Below are 14,053 nucleotides of genomic sequence, written 5' to 3'. Positions count from 1 at the left end.
AAACATTATAAATTAAAGACTTAACAATTAATAAATTCACAACAGATGATATACTGGCTAAGAGTGATTAGAAGAAGTAGATACTGCGTAGGAGAATCGTAGTTGCTCCCGTCTAATCCAAAGAGGGGGTTCATTTGCTTCGCAATATAGGTTTTCTACGTGGCTAGACCAAAGCCTGCGCCAAAGCTACAAATAGCGGAGAGCTGTGTTATGTATCAAATTTAAGAGATTAAGGTATGTTTTAAAAGAGAGATGTATATGTAAGAACCGTAGTCCAGTTTGGGTTATGTAAGAGCCTGTATATCTTAAGAAGGGAATTTTCACCTGCACCCTAATGATAGTGCGAAAGAGTCTTGATAATATTTAGTTTTTTGTACGCTTCACCCTTTATTTCTAATATATATTGCTTCCAGGTAAGTCGAGAATCAAACATTACACCGAGTACTTTACATTCTCTGACCACGGGAAGATAAACTTTATCAATCATTATACTAGGAGAAGGGGAGGGAGGTCGTCTACTAAATTTTATTATTTTTGATTTTGTATATGATAACGATAAGCCTATGGAGCTTGTTTTATTAACGAGAATATCTACTGGGAATTGAATGAACTTAGAAGTTGTAGAGACAGATCATACGTAGCAGTAAATTATTAGGTCGTGTAAGCATCGGAAATATGACTTTGGAGAATTATTAGATTGTCTTGAGTTGAGCGATTTCGTCGAAATCCTGACTACTCTTGAGGAATCATGTTATATTTGTCAAAGAACCATATAAGTCTTTTGTTAATCATTTTTTAAGCTTTTGTACATGGTGAACGTGAGTGATATTGGTCTACAAGCACTGGGTGACGAGCGAGCTATGTTAGGCTTTTTAATGGGTATTATAATTGAGGTTCGCTGCTGGTTCGGAATTTTGTTGGATGACCAGATTAAATTCAACATTTCAAGAAGTTTAAGGTGGCTAGTTTTTTTTATAAAGATGTAGGGAATATCGTCCTGGCCAGAAGCAGCGTTCTTAAGAGTTTTAATGACAGAAGTGAGTTCTACATAAGAGAATGGCGAATTCAGATATCCTTATCCAACTTATCCTTAATTGTTTCGGAAGAACACGGGGGAGTGGTGTGTATCAATGGTTCAAGTAAAGAATAATGTATTTTGCTTTTAAATTTTGTATCGAAGTATGTTGCCAGGGTTTCGCAAATTTCTTTATTATGACTAATAACAATTTTGTTTGAGATAAGAGTAGAGATTTTGGTGTTCGTATTGATTCCTTGGACTTGCCATATTTTTTCCCATAGTTCAGTAGGATTGGTATTTTCATTAATAGAAGATACATAGTTTCTCCAAGAGGATTTTTTACTTTGTTTTATAATGAACCGTGAGTTCGGTTTAGCTTTTTTTAATATTGTGGGATTTTCTAAGTTGTTATTTTTTCGATAATTTTTAAGTGCCACATTATGTTGTTCTATAGAAGTTTGACATGAGGTGCCTATTCTACCAAGGAACTTTTTTTTGATTATGTGGCATAATAATTTTGCCAATGTGCAAATTGGCAGCTAAAAGTTAGGTGTCTATGAATAATGTTATATTATTGTCAATATTGTCGGATAGTAAGAGAGGAGGAAGGGCGATATATGTTTGGGGTGTGTAACTTGAGGGGAGGTATTTAAATGCTGATAATTGCTCAAATTATAATATGTCATGAAATTATTGGATGACAATACCATATAACATGAATATTTGACAAGTTTATACATAATCTACCTATGATTCGCAAGTATGAATACTTGCGACCCATAAGTACGGTAATCATCCTAAAAAATGATAAGTAAACCTGTAAAGATCAGTAATCGTCTCTTAATGAAAAGGAAAAATTGTATTAATAACTTGAACACCCAACAAGAAATAAAAGGTGTAGAAAGTGACAGAAATGGAAAACTTCACACTGCCGTACAACTTAAACAGACATTTAAAGATCCGACAATTCGACCAAATGATGAAATCGGAATATGCAGAAAATCAATTAGTGATCATGGGAAAGTAAAAGAAGAAAAAAATCCTTTGATAAAATGGTATGGCGAACAAGATGGATGAGAACAACATTGTTTAGATACAAGTGAAAAAGACGTTCTGTGTTCTATTGAGAAACTCATTTTCCTTCGACGTTAATTACAGTTAGTTTATAAATACTAAATTATTTTTTATGCGATAAAAACTACCAATTTTTGGACAAAGTCATTAACGTTTTAACGCAATATTAAATTGTCATTATACAGAAAATGTATTTCACAATCAAAAATATATTTAGAACATATGTTTAATATTTTGTTGACGCCATTTCAAGGACGACAATGTAGTTTAAAAAAATATTTATAACTAAATTTAATTTTGATATTTAAAGCATTTTTTAATAACAGATTTCTATAATTTTTGATACAGGACTTATGCAAACAAATAAACTTTAATGACAAAAGTTTTTAGACCTAATTAAATTATTGCGAACAACTTATCAACGACCTTGTTTATTAATTCTGCCAATTATTGATACCATTTACTTATTTCCACCAGTTTAAAAATGTAAATTTTTGTTTCTGATCTCATTACTCCTTGTTCTTTCATCAGTATATTTACTGATACCACAAGACTTTTTATTTTCGATGAAGATATTTTCATATCGAATTCCTTAGCTTTGATATTGAACTGCTGTAGCATTCTTTGTAGATTTTTATTTTAAGATATCACAACTCTTGCTATCTGCTTTGTATAATATCTTGATGTCCTTGCTTTTCATTTTATATCTTTCTTCTTTTTACTTGTATAATCTTGTTTCTGAGTGAACAGATATGACCGGAGTTGGAGAAGCAATTATTTGTAGACTTTTAAAGCAACGAAACAGTGGAAGTATTACCGAAGCACCTAAAACGTTAACAGGGAGAAAACCCATTCATATAGACGATACTGTGAAACAATGGATTCGAAGAAAAGTTTATTCATTTTATTTATAAAAAAAACATTCCTACTTTGGATAAACTTTTAGTAGACATTAATGAAGCCGAATCTTTGCCAAACATTGAAAGATATAAATTGTGGAAAACTTTACGTGAATTGAGATTCGTTTATGGGTATAACAATAGAAAATCTGCGCTCATAGAGAAAGAAGAAATTATATGTTGTAGGCAGCAATATTTAAAAGAAATTCGAAAATTGAGGAGAGAAGGCAAAAATATTTTTTATTTAGATGAAACATGAAGGGCATCCACTTCGGAAATCGTTCTCAAAATACAAACATTGATAAATTAAACAAATTTTGTTTTTTTGTTACTTAGTGAAAAATTCTTCTAATAATTTAATTTTATCTGATTCATCTATATTGACAATTCAGACATACATTATACATTTTAAAGTAGACGACTTTTAAATGATATTGTCAATATTGTTGGAGTTGCGATACTGGGACGACTTTACTTATAAGATAGTTCATTCGATTACATGAAATCAACTTTAGAATATTCGTCAAAAAAGATCATAGCATGTATTTCGTCTTTAAAAAAACAAATACATGCCATGATGACAGTAAAATTCTCCTGTTAGTGATTCCATAGTAAATTATGAGCGAAAAACTAGGAAAAAAACATCATAATACTATCCCGACATGGTAAGTATTTGGTCGTGCATTTAGTTTACCTTCAATAAACACCAAATTCTGATTTTATATGTTTGTTATTTAAAAAACGTAAATGATGTATCCTCTATATGTTACTGACTTACCAATACTGGTAAGTCAGTACGTCTATTTTTGCCTGGTTTTAAAAGGACGGGATTGTTTTCTTTCCTTTTTTTATTAAGTATATTGTCCGCCGTGATATTTTTAAAGCAGCGACAACTCTATTAAAAAATAATTATATAATAGTAACTGATTAACAAACATGCATTTGATATTGTACTTCTTGAACAGATGTAAAAGGCTCCAAAGGTCCTCCATTACTTTTTCTAACTCAAAATATTCATATAAATTCAACACAAAATGCTGGGCTTGGGAATTTAGCGTTTTTCCAGGCATATCTTAAACATAATAATAACAAGTAATCTCGAAAATATACAAATAAGTTTCCGTTGGACGGAACTATAGCCACACTCATGTAGTATAATGACAATTTGTAGATTAGAAAATATTACTTTTCTCATTAGCATAAAAATAAATACTTACTAAAAGTAATCAAATTGAGATAGTATCAGGTAGTCGTTCTAACAACAATTATGCTTGAAAATATATAATTTAAATGACATAATTTGAAAAACCCAAAAAAAAAAAATTCAAATAAATCACTAAACACGACAATTCAAATGTGCTATAGTCTTCTAATCAAAACTTTCAACAGCATTCATCAGAATGATCATGTCTTTCTCAATTTTCAATCGTTGCAACTTTTACCCAATTACAATTACATTTTTTATGAATAAAATTCTACAAAAATGTTTTCGTATTATCAGACAATATTCTGATTTTATTATCGTCTTGTGATTTCTGAATTTATTTTCTTTTGGGTCATGAAAATAAAACCAAATTTCCATGGGTTTTCTTTACGTAGTCCACAGTTGCCTTTTAAACTTTAATAATTGATTACATTTTCCAGTTGGGGGGATTTGTGTTCATTATTAATGTTTTTATTTGTGCATTTTCTTTAATACGATGATTTTAGATTTGCCGGAGGTGATGTTTTATTTCTAACACAAATAATTAATACACATAACTTCGATAAGCTCACTAAATATGAAGAATAAATTAATACTTTTAAATTGGGCCCAGAAAAAAAACATGAGTTACACCCATAGAGGGTGTGACAAAAAGATTGGTTATTAAGTATACCACGATTTTTAGGAATGACAGGGGATAGGGGAAGATAAGTCGATTTAGTCTAGCTCACCTTTACGTAAAAGTGCACCCAGCAAAAGATACGGGGTGTTAAAAAAATATTGCTTCAAAACGGTTTATTTAAAAGATTTTTATGAAAACATATTATGTGTTAGCATGCCATTTTTTCTCCATTTTTCCAGGTCTTCTAACCTTCCCCCCCCCCCAACTTTTTTGTACTTAGTATAATATTAAATAATAAATGAAAAACGGGATGTCAATAGAATGAAGTTCCTATTTTGCAACTTTTTGTCGGTAGTATTTGTTTGTAAAATAATAAATGTGGAAGATACAGCCACTTTTTATACACTAAATGGCAGATATGCACTTGCGTCTTCAAAATCAATGAAAGGGATTAAACTGCCCAGCCATCACACTGCTCCATGTGGATTTCCAGAAGATAAGAAGAAAAATATCGTTCAGTCATTAAATGAAGTACTGACAGAAAACCGAAAACAATTTTGGAAAGACTTGCTGCCTATATCTCAGTCAAAACACTGAACCTTTTGTGACATTCCATCTATTTGGAAATATTGGTTATATTTTTTTAAAAATTTAAATGTTAATTAAGTTAATCCATTCCCAAAACTGTATATTGTTAATAGTAATGTTAATGAAAGGTTATGTTAAAGTTATTTTTTTAAGTTCATGCATTAAAAAATAACTAAAAACATGTAAAGCAGTACATAAGGCACTTCTAGCCATTTACATTACTAGGGAAGTGTGCCGTATGTGCGGCATTCAACTTTTTTTGCATTAAAAATTAGAATTATAGAATAAATTTGTTTATTTATATTTAAAATAAACGTACTTGAAGAGTAAAGAATTAACAACTAAAGTATTATTCTAAACAACATGTAGAGTTTTCCCAAAATCCTAATAAGGTAAACAACCAGTCCTTGCCACTGTACCATTTATTGCCACTGGCCCTTAAATTCTAAGAAAATAAGAAAATGACTTGAACAAATTACATTTGTTGCAAGTACTAATACCTTATTATATTTGGCAACTGTGTACTGTTGTACAACACTCAAGCTTCAGTAATTTTTGTTGTATACCACTTAGAGTAGTGTTGTGTATTATAAAACTGCTTCCTGTTCTTTGTGATTTCTTAAGAAAAAATTAAGCTTACATTTTTCTTTTTCTAATTCACTTTTGTAAATTATTGTTTTATAAACTTATTTACACATGATCTTCTCTTAAATACTCTAAAATATATGTGTTTGCTGTTTAAATTCAGTTAAGGGTCCATATTTCTAAAGAAATGAACCTGGCAATGACTGGTTGCAAAATATTTTATGAATACCAGTCCTTGCCACAAGTAGCCATTATTAGTTTGGGTTAATTTTAATTAATTACACTGTGTAAATTTACTATTTAAAATTACGGTGTTGCCACTACTTTTTTATTGCAAAAACTTTGCGGTTAACAAGTTATTGCCAGTGATGGCAATCACTGGTTCTAAAGTTGCAACCATAGGTTACGTAGGAAGCTTGGCGTGAATATCACTTAAAGAAAGAAAATGAAAAGTAAAAGAAAGAATGAGAAAAAAAACCAAAGAAAAATTGCAAGAGCGCAAAAACGTCTATTGAAAGAGAAGCCAAAACAGGATATTTCTGATGATGATGGAGAGGATGAAGAGTGGGTCGAGAGCGGTTGCAGATAACAAACAATTTTGCCCACTAACTCACGGAGAACTTAGGGTGGGAAACTATGTACTTGTGAAATTCCTAGGCTGCAAAAGAAAATTCCTAACATACATATATGTTTATATTAATCAAGGCCTTATGGACAATAATGATGTACAAATAATGTCTATAAAATCTATTAGTCCTAAAAAGATTAGTTTTATTTGTGATAAAAAAGACACCACTTTTGTTAATGAAAATCGTATTTTAGGCATACTGCCAACACCTTTTATTTTATCCACTGGTCAACGGATCCGTTATGGAGGCTTCATTATTTTATTAATTATTTTGGTTTAATTTTTATTAATAAACAAGATTTTTCAGTAAAATTTCTTTATTTATTTATCGCAATGACTGGGTGGCAATAATTGGTATTTTGAAAAATTTTGTGGCAATTATTGGTTTTTTGTCTTTATGTGGTTTTTAGGTTTAACTTTCTTATAGTGGCAATGACTGGTCATTTACCTTATTATAATATTGTTACTTACAGCACTTTTCCGTAGCTGGGCAGTATACCAGTCTAATGACTTAACATTTTTGGTGATTGTCGAAACATTGGCTTAAGACATTGGTAATAGACTACAAGCCCATGGGACATTTTTAAGGAGTTACTTGACCCAGCAGGAATCACATATTATAAATCAATACTAAAATATTATGTAATAACAACGTTAGAAACTATGCCGTCAATTTTTATCGGTAGAGGTGACTAGACAGGTAAGGTAAACTTACAACTCAAGGGGGCAAAACGTATTTGTACGGCATTTATAACTTAGAAAAAAGCAATAAATAGAAATATATACTTAATAAAAAAAAACAAAACAAATTTAATAGACCTTCTAAAAACTACTTTCCAATTTAGGCACTTGGCAGCCTGAAAAATAATAATTTTTACATGAGTTTTCCAGCCTCGAAATTGCGTATTTTCGCTTTTTTTCTTTTTTATTAATTTCTGTCCAAAAATGTTGACATCACACTTATGATTTGTTTAAAAGGGACATTTTTGAACAGAAATCCGTAAAGAAACCGAATCAGAAACTTTTTTTTCTACGGGAGCGGCCTCACAACCTGGACTATAATACTTTTAAAGCCGTTTAGAACCATTTTTTTTGTACGTCGTTTTTGTTAATAATTAATGGCAATATTAACAAAATATATCGATGCCGTATAGCAATTTTTGATCGTAATATCCTACTTAACAGAGAGAAATTAATTTTCCTCTCCTAAGCACATGTACCGTGAAAAATGAACGGCATGTAGAAAAATGTTATTATTTTATGTAACTAAATTTAAATCAGTGAGTTTCATATTGGCTTAAATCACCTCCCTTGTATTACTTAAAAATAAAGTAGTGCGCCCTAGATTTCTCACCCCTGTACCAGCCGATATGTACGGCACTGTAAAAAGTGCCGTACAAGCACTTTTTGCAGTGCCGTACAAAGCATTTATACACGAAGCTATGTGTATGAATGCCGTATTGTATCAAATTGCCGAAAATGGGGTAAAAATTTTCCAAAAATCAATTGGTTGCTACTGGTATCAATATTTTTATACGGCATTAGGTCGCAATTCATTATTTTTGTATTACCTAGCCAAGTTTGGTAAAATGCCGTACAAATATGATTGGCCCCCCTTTGAGTGGTAAGTTTACCTTACCTGTGTAGTCACCTGTACCGTTAAAAATTGACGGCATAGTTTCTAAATTTCTTATTACATATTGTAGTATTGACTCATATGTGAATTATGCTGGGTCAAATGACTTATGGGCTTGTAGTCTATAAATATCATAATAGCAGAAGATATCCGAAATGTATTTAAAACTGGTTTTATTAAAAGTATCAGAAAAGAATCCAGTAACACAATGACAGCTTTATCATCATATTGTGTAAATATATAGATAATAGCCATGTTTATTATTGTAACAGTAACTTACATAAAGGTACTTTAAGTCTTTATACTATTGTCTTAATTTTTTAATCATAAACCGATAACGACGTTAATTATAGTGATGTTGAACTTTCACTTTTGAATGTAGTTGAGGTTAACTTATTAGATCGTTTCAGAACGATATTACCGTTTTAATAAGATACTATTTAAATGGGTTGTTAGAAACGTCTGCTACCATTAAGTATTAAATTTTAAAAATTTAATATCTAAAACTACTAAAAAGTGTGCATTATTTTTGCATTTTACATATTTTGAGAAAATATGTAAGTAATAGCTTTAGTCAACCAAATAACAAAATTATGTTCCAATTTTGCTTATTTTTGGTCCTTTTGTGTAGCTTTATACTGTTTGAATGAATAGAAACATATTAATAAAAACCAAGAATTGCTTATTCAACTCGAATGCAAAATAACAGCCTCTTTACATTTGTGAGACGTGAAAGGTCATAATAATATATTTGATGCCTTTGTTAATGGATGTTCGAGAAAATTTAAAATGAGTGGGGGATAAATGTAATTTAGCTCGAAAAACTGTGAAAGCAGACAGGCTAAAGGGGGACTTTCCAGGAAACTATAAAGAAGTGAAAATAGGCAGAAGTTGATGAGGAAAATATTGAGAATCCCGATTCAGACAGATGTATTCTTAAGAACGCAGAAGAGAAGTTCAGAGGGTGAAGAGTGTTTATGGATACCCTACGCAACAATGGAAGTTAAAAGAACTAGTGAAGTAACGTCTTTATACTAGTATTCTAAAAAACTAATGGCGCAAACTATTGTCTTCAATATAACGCAATTTTGTTCAGAGTTCTCTACTTTTTCATAAAAAATTTGCATGTCCAGTTACTATAAAGTATTTTAAAGAAGTGAGAGAACAATGAAAATTCTTCGACTGCTCACACATTTGAGAAACACTATCTTGCATAAGTTCTAATTTCTTATAATTATGACTCGAAGTATAATCTCGAATTGACTTGAAGTATTTGTCACGTCTTATTTATTTTTTCATACACCTTAACATTTCAGTATTGGTGATTCTTTGTATCCATGAAATTCATGATATTCTATGATACAATCAGAACTCAAAAGCTTCTATATTGTTAATTCCGTTCTTCTTTAGTATTAAAGCTCCTATGCCGTAGTACAGCACTTATAGTAGGTACATATTATCTCATAAGTCTTCTTCTTCTTTTTATATAGACATGACTCTGTCTGTTTTTCAATGTGCCTTTAGTAAGTTGTCGTTCCATCGTTTTCGTGGTCTCTTTCCTATTGGAGAACCTTCGCTGGCCGTCTTTACTACTCTATTTGTTGTCATTCGGCTTATAGATCGTTCCATTTCACTTTTTTATGCCTAATCCAGTTCTTGATGTTCCCCACCTTGCATCTACGTCGTATATCTGTACTAGCTCTGTGCCAATGTATTCCGGGCCTTTTCATTTCCGAAAAGCCAACATTTTTGTTGAAAGAAATAACCTAAATAAAAATATTTTGTCCCTCCTTGTTCAAATTTTGTTTTGGTCATGTTTAGTAAGAGGCCATACTCTTCACTAGCTTTCAGAATTATAAAGGGTGTTTTTTTTTTAGAGATAAAGAAATATAATTTGGCAACACTTTTGTGGCGGTTTCATAGCCCATTCCATACTGAAAGCAGTACTTTTAAATTATTAATCATGTTTCATTTTTATTAACCCCAAACTACTATCGTGGGGTCAATTTTGACCCCAGGACAGTTTGGCAAACGACCTTGTTATTCCATGTATTCTCCCAATTAAGTACGTAGTTTAGCATGCCGCTTAGTATCAAACGATTAGTGGGATAGTGCACATGTGCTGCTGAGTTCCGGTCGGATTTAACCCCACCATAGTAGTTGCGTTATTAATATTTAAGGTAATACTTACATTACAAAGGCTTTCAGAATTAGCGGAAGTACGGTGACAAGTGATAATGTTTTTGACTTTTTCGAACCCCTGGAGAAGCCAACCGAGAATATTAACACTTATAGTGACTCTAATAACAGTGGTGATGACAGTGAAAGTGAACACTCGGACCACTATACAGATTTAGAAATTGACGTAATTGACTTATCAAGCGACGAATGTGAAACAGCATCTAATAGTGAAACAAGTTTTTACTATGGACGGAACAGATATAAGTGGGCTAAAAATGCTCCGGCACCATCAAAAACTCTCGTACAGAACATTATTACACACCTTCCTTGTCTTCTACTTCTTAGAACTCCTGACATGTTGGCCTTTATTCTAGAGTACACAGATAAAAAAATTACCGAGCTCAGTGTGAATTATGGGGATATCTGTACATTTGTCGATCATCTAAACGAAGGTGAACTTATAAATAGTTAGGTGAAATAAATAAATAAATAAATAAATAAATAAATAAATAAATAAATAAATAAATAAATAAATAAATAAATAAATAAATAAATAAATAAATAAATAAATAAATAAATAAATAAATAAATCAATCAATCAATCAATCAATCAATCAATCAATCAATCAATCAATCAATCAATCAATCAATCAATCAATCAATCAATCAATCAATGAATGAATGAATGAATGAATGAATGAATGAATGAATGAATGAATGAATGAATGAATGAATGAATGAATGAATGAATGAATGAATGAATGAATGAATGAATGAATGAATGAATGAATGAATGAATGAATGAATGAATGAATGAATAAATAAATAAATAAATAAATAAATAAATAAATAAATAAATAAATAAATAAATAAATAAATAAATAAATAAATAAATAAATAAATAAATAAATAAATAAATAAATAAATAAATAAATAAATAAATAAATAAATAAATAAATAAATAAATAAATAAATAAATAAATAAATAAATAAATAAATAAATAAATAAATAAATAAATAAATAAATAAATAAATAAATAAATAAATAAATAAATAAATAAATAAATAAATAAATAAATAAATAAATAAATAAATAAATAAATAATAGCTTTATTACCCATTTCTAGGGTAAAAATTTAAGATACATTTTTAATTAGTATACAATCATTAGTAGGTGATACAAAAATATCAAGTAAAAAAAATAAGTGCAAAAAATAAGTAGGTGAAAAACAAAATAAAGAGTGAGAACAATATAATTAAACAAATCACTACGTATATAAGAAATAAAAAATAAAAAATACACAAAAAAAATTAACAATCTAATGTACTCCATAAACCAGTGCGGTATCAACCAGATGATTAATTGAGCATGAGAAAATATCACAATGGTTGCATATTTTGTTATAATTATTGCACATAATATAAATGGGTGACTTCAGTAACATATTTGTTCTCGCACGTGGACAAGTAAACACGATAGTCGACCTGGAAGTAATTTTTGGCACATTAAATCTATTTTGACCTAATATATCACTGCAGTCAATACAGTTGTGTAACAACTTATATAAAAATGAAACCGAAAATATAATTCTTCTTAACTCTAAACTTACAATATTAAACCTGTTACATAACAAATCGTAATCATAACCATGGACAGGATATACTCCATCAACCTTAAAAGCTAAATATTTTAAAAGTTTCCGTTGTACCTTTTTAATCTGTTGCATATAACATAACTTAAGTGTTTTAGGTAGGCCAATTTTTCGTGATACAATGTCAAAATTATGTCTTATTTCTTTTCACAGCAATAAGATTTGACAATCATAAAATTAGAGAGCAAAAGAGGGTCAATGGAGATCGACTTGCAGCAGTGTCCTATTCATTTAACTGTTTCGTATCTAACATTATAGCAAACTACACATGTTCCGAATATGTTACAGTGGACGAGATGCTAGTTGGGTTTAGAGGTAAATGCACTTTCAGAATGTACATGAAAGCCAAACCAGTCAAGTACGGCATCAAAACAAAATCATGTATTTATGTGATGCAAAAACAGATTATTTGGTAAATGCTTTTGTGTATACAGGTAAAACAAATAACCCTAATCCCCAAAAGCTATCCATACCTACAAGATCAGTACTTGCTTTAGTTGAACCAATTATCAATAGTAACCGAAATGTCACTGTTGATAATTAGTTCACCTCAATAGAGCTAGAGGTTCACCTCAATGCATAAAAATAAGAGAGAAATTCCTTCACAATTTCGACCAAATAAAAATTACGAAATTGATAAGTGTTTACTTGGTTTACTTGGTAATTATTTTGTCGTCCATGCATCACGACAAATCTGTTGACCAGAAAAGTAAAAAACCTGATATAATAGCTTTCTAAAATACGTCGAAAGGAGGCGTTGATGCACCTGATCAAAAATGTGCACTTTATCGTTCAGGTCGAAGATGCCAGCGTTGGCCTTTAGTAATTTGGTATTCCATAATGGATATTGCTATAGTAAACAGTCACATTATTTTTCACGCAGCTAATCCTGGGGTTGGAAAAAATCGATCGGATTTTATTCAAGAGCTGGTAATCCGTCTTAAGTAAGATTCTAGTCTCATCAAGATCAGACTAGACCAGAAAGGCCAGTTGTAAGACGTAGAGGCTACTTGTGCAAAACACATTCACTTCAGACAGTTACCTGTACTATGTGCACAGAATGGATAAACACTTACAAATTGTTCAAATATTTTTGTCGCAAATTCTATCATTAAGAAAAAAACATGACTCTTATTTTTTTATATAGTTACTCTATTATGATTTTCTTTTGTATTACAATAGGTTGGTAATCTATTGCCGAAGTTTTAACTGTTGCAGAGAAACAGTGGGTATGCTAACTAACTTTACGGTAAAGTTAACATAGCCATAGCTATATCTCGGAAAGGAAAAGGGGTGGATTGGTCTACATTGACAAGCAATTAGCAATAAAATATGCCAGCAAGATGGCCCTATAACTCTTTTCATTGCCGAGATATGGCTATGCCAGCTTTACCGTAAAGTTAGCATAAACATTGTTCCTCTGAAACAGTTACAGCAATATATTGTTTCTTGATGTAAAACTTCGGCCAATCAAACCAAACCAAAAATTACCAATCAACTGCTTGCGGTTCGCTTTTTGGCCGATATCTTGGTTTTCACGGGGGGTGTGTTTTGAGCTAGGGGATAATGGGGTAACTTTTGGGGATTGGTTAATATACCAATCCACAGTAATTTACTAGCAATAAAATATGCCGCCAAGATGGGCCCTGTACCCCTTTTCCTTGCCGAGATATAACTATGGCTATGCTAGATTTACCGTAAAGTTAGCATACCCTCTGTTTCTATGAAACGGCTACAGCAATATTTTTTTCTTTTCGTAAGTAATAAATTAGCAATAAAATATAGTGTTGGCCTGAATTGTCGGCTTTATAAAATGGATACGCTAACTTTACAGACATCTGTTTGTACTTCATTCTGTAACCATAGCCTTGACGTACTACTTGTATGAATCCGTTCATTATATTCAATCGCTGTATCAACTTTTTTATTTCTCACGGTTTTTATAGTTCCCTGTCGTTTGTCCAAC

At 30.8% G+C, this 14,053-nt stretch overlaps 1 protein-coding gene across 3 annotated transcripts in view; it reads right to left on the bottom strand.

Annotated features, from left to right (window-relative positions):
• Nucleotides 1–14,053, bottom strand: part of Plc21C (Phospholipase C at 21C) — a 363,710-nt gene that overhangs the window by 332,900 nt on the left and 16,757 nt on the right. The gene's annotated exons all lie outside the window — the stretch shown is intronic.

The sequence above is a fragment of the Diabrotica undecimpunctata genome, chromosome 8, assembly GCF_040954645.1.
Source record: "Diabrotica undecimpunctata isolate CICGRU chromosome 8, icDiaUnde3, whole genome shotgun sequence".
NCBI lineage: Eukaryota > Metazoa > Arthropoda > Insecta > Coleoptera > Chrysomelidae > Diabrotica > Diabrotica undecimpunctata.
This window is presented reverse-complemented; position numbering and strand designations above follow the sequence as displayed.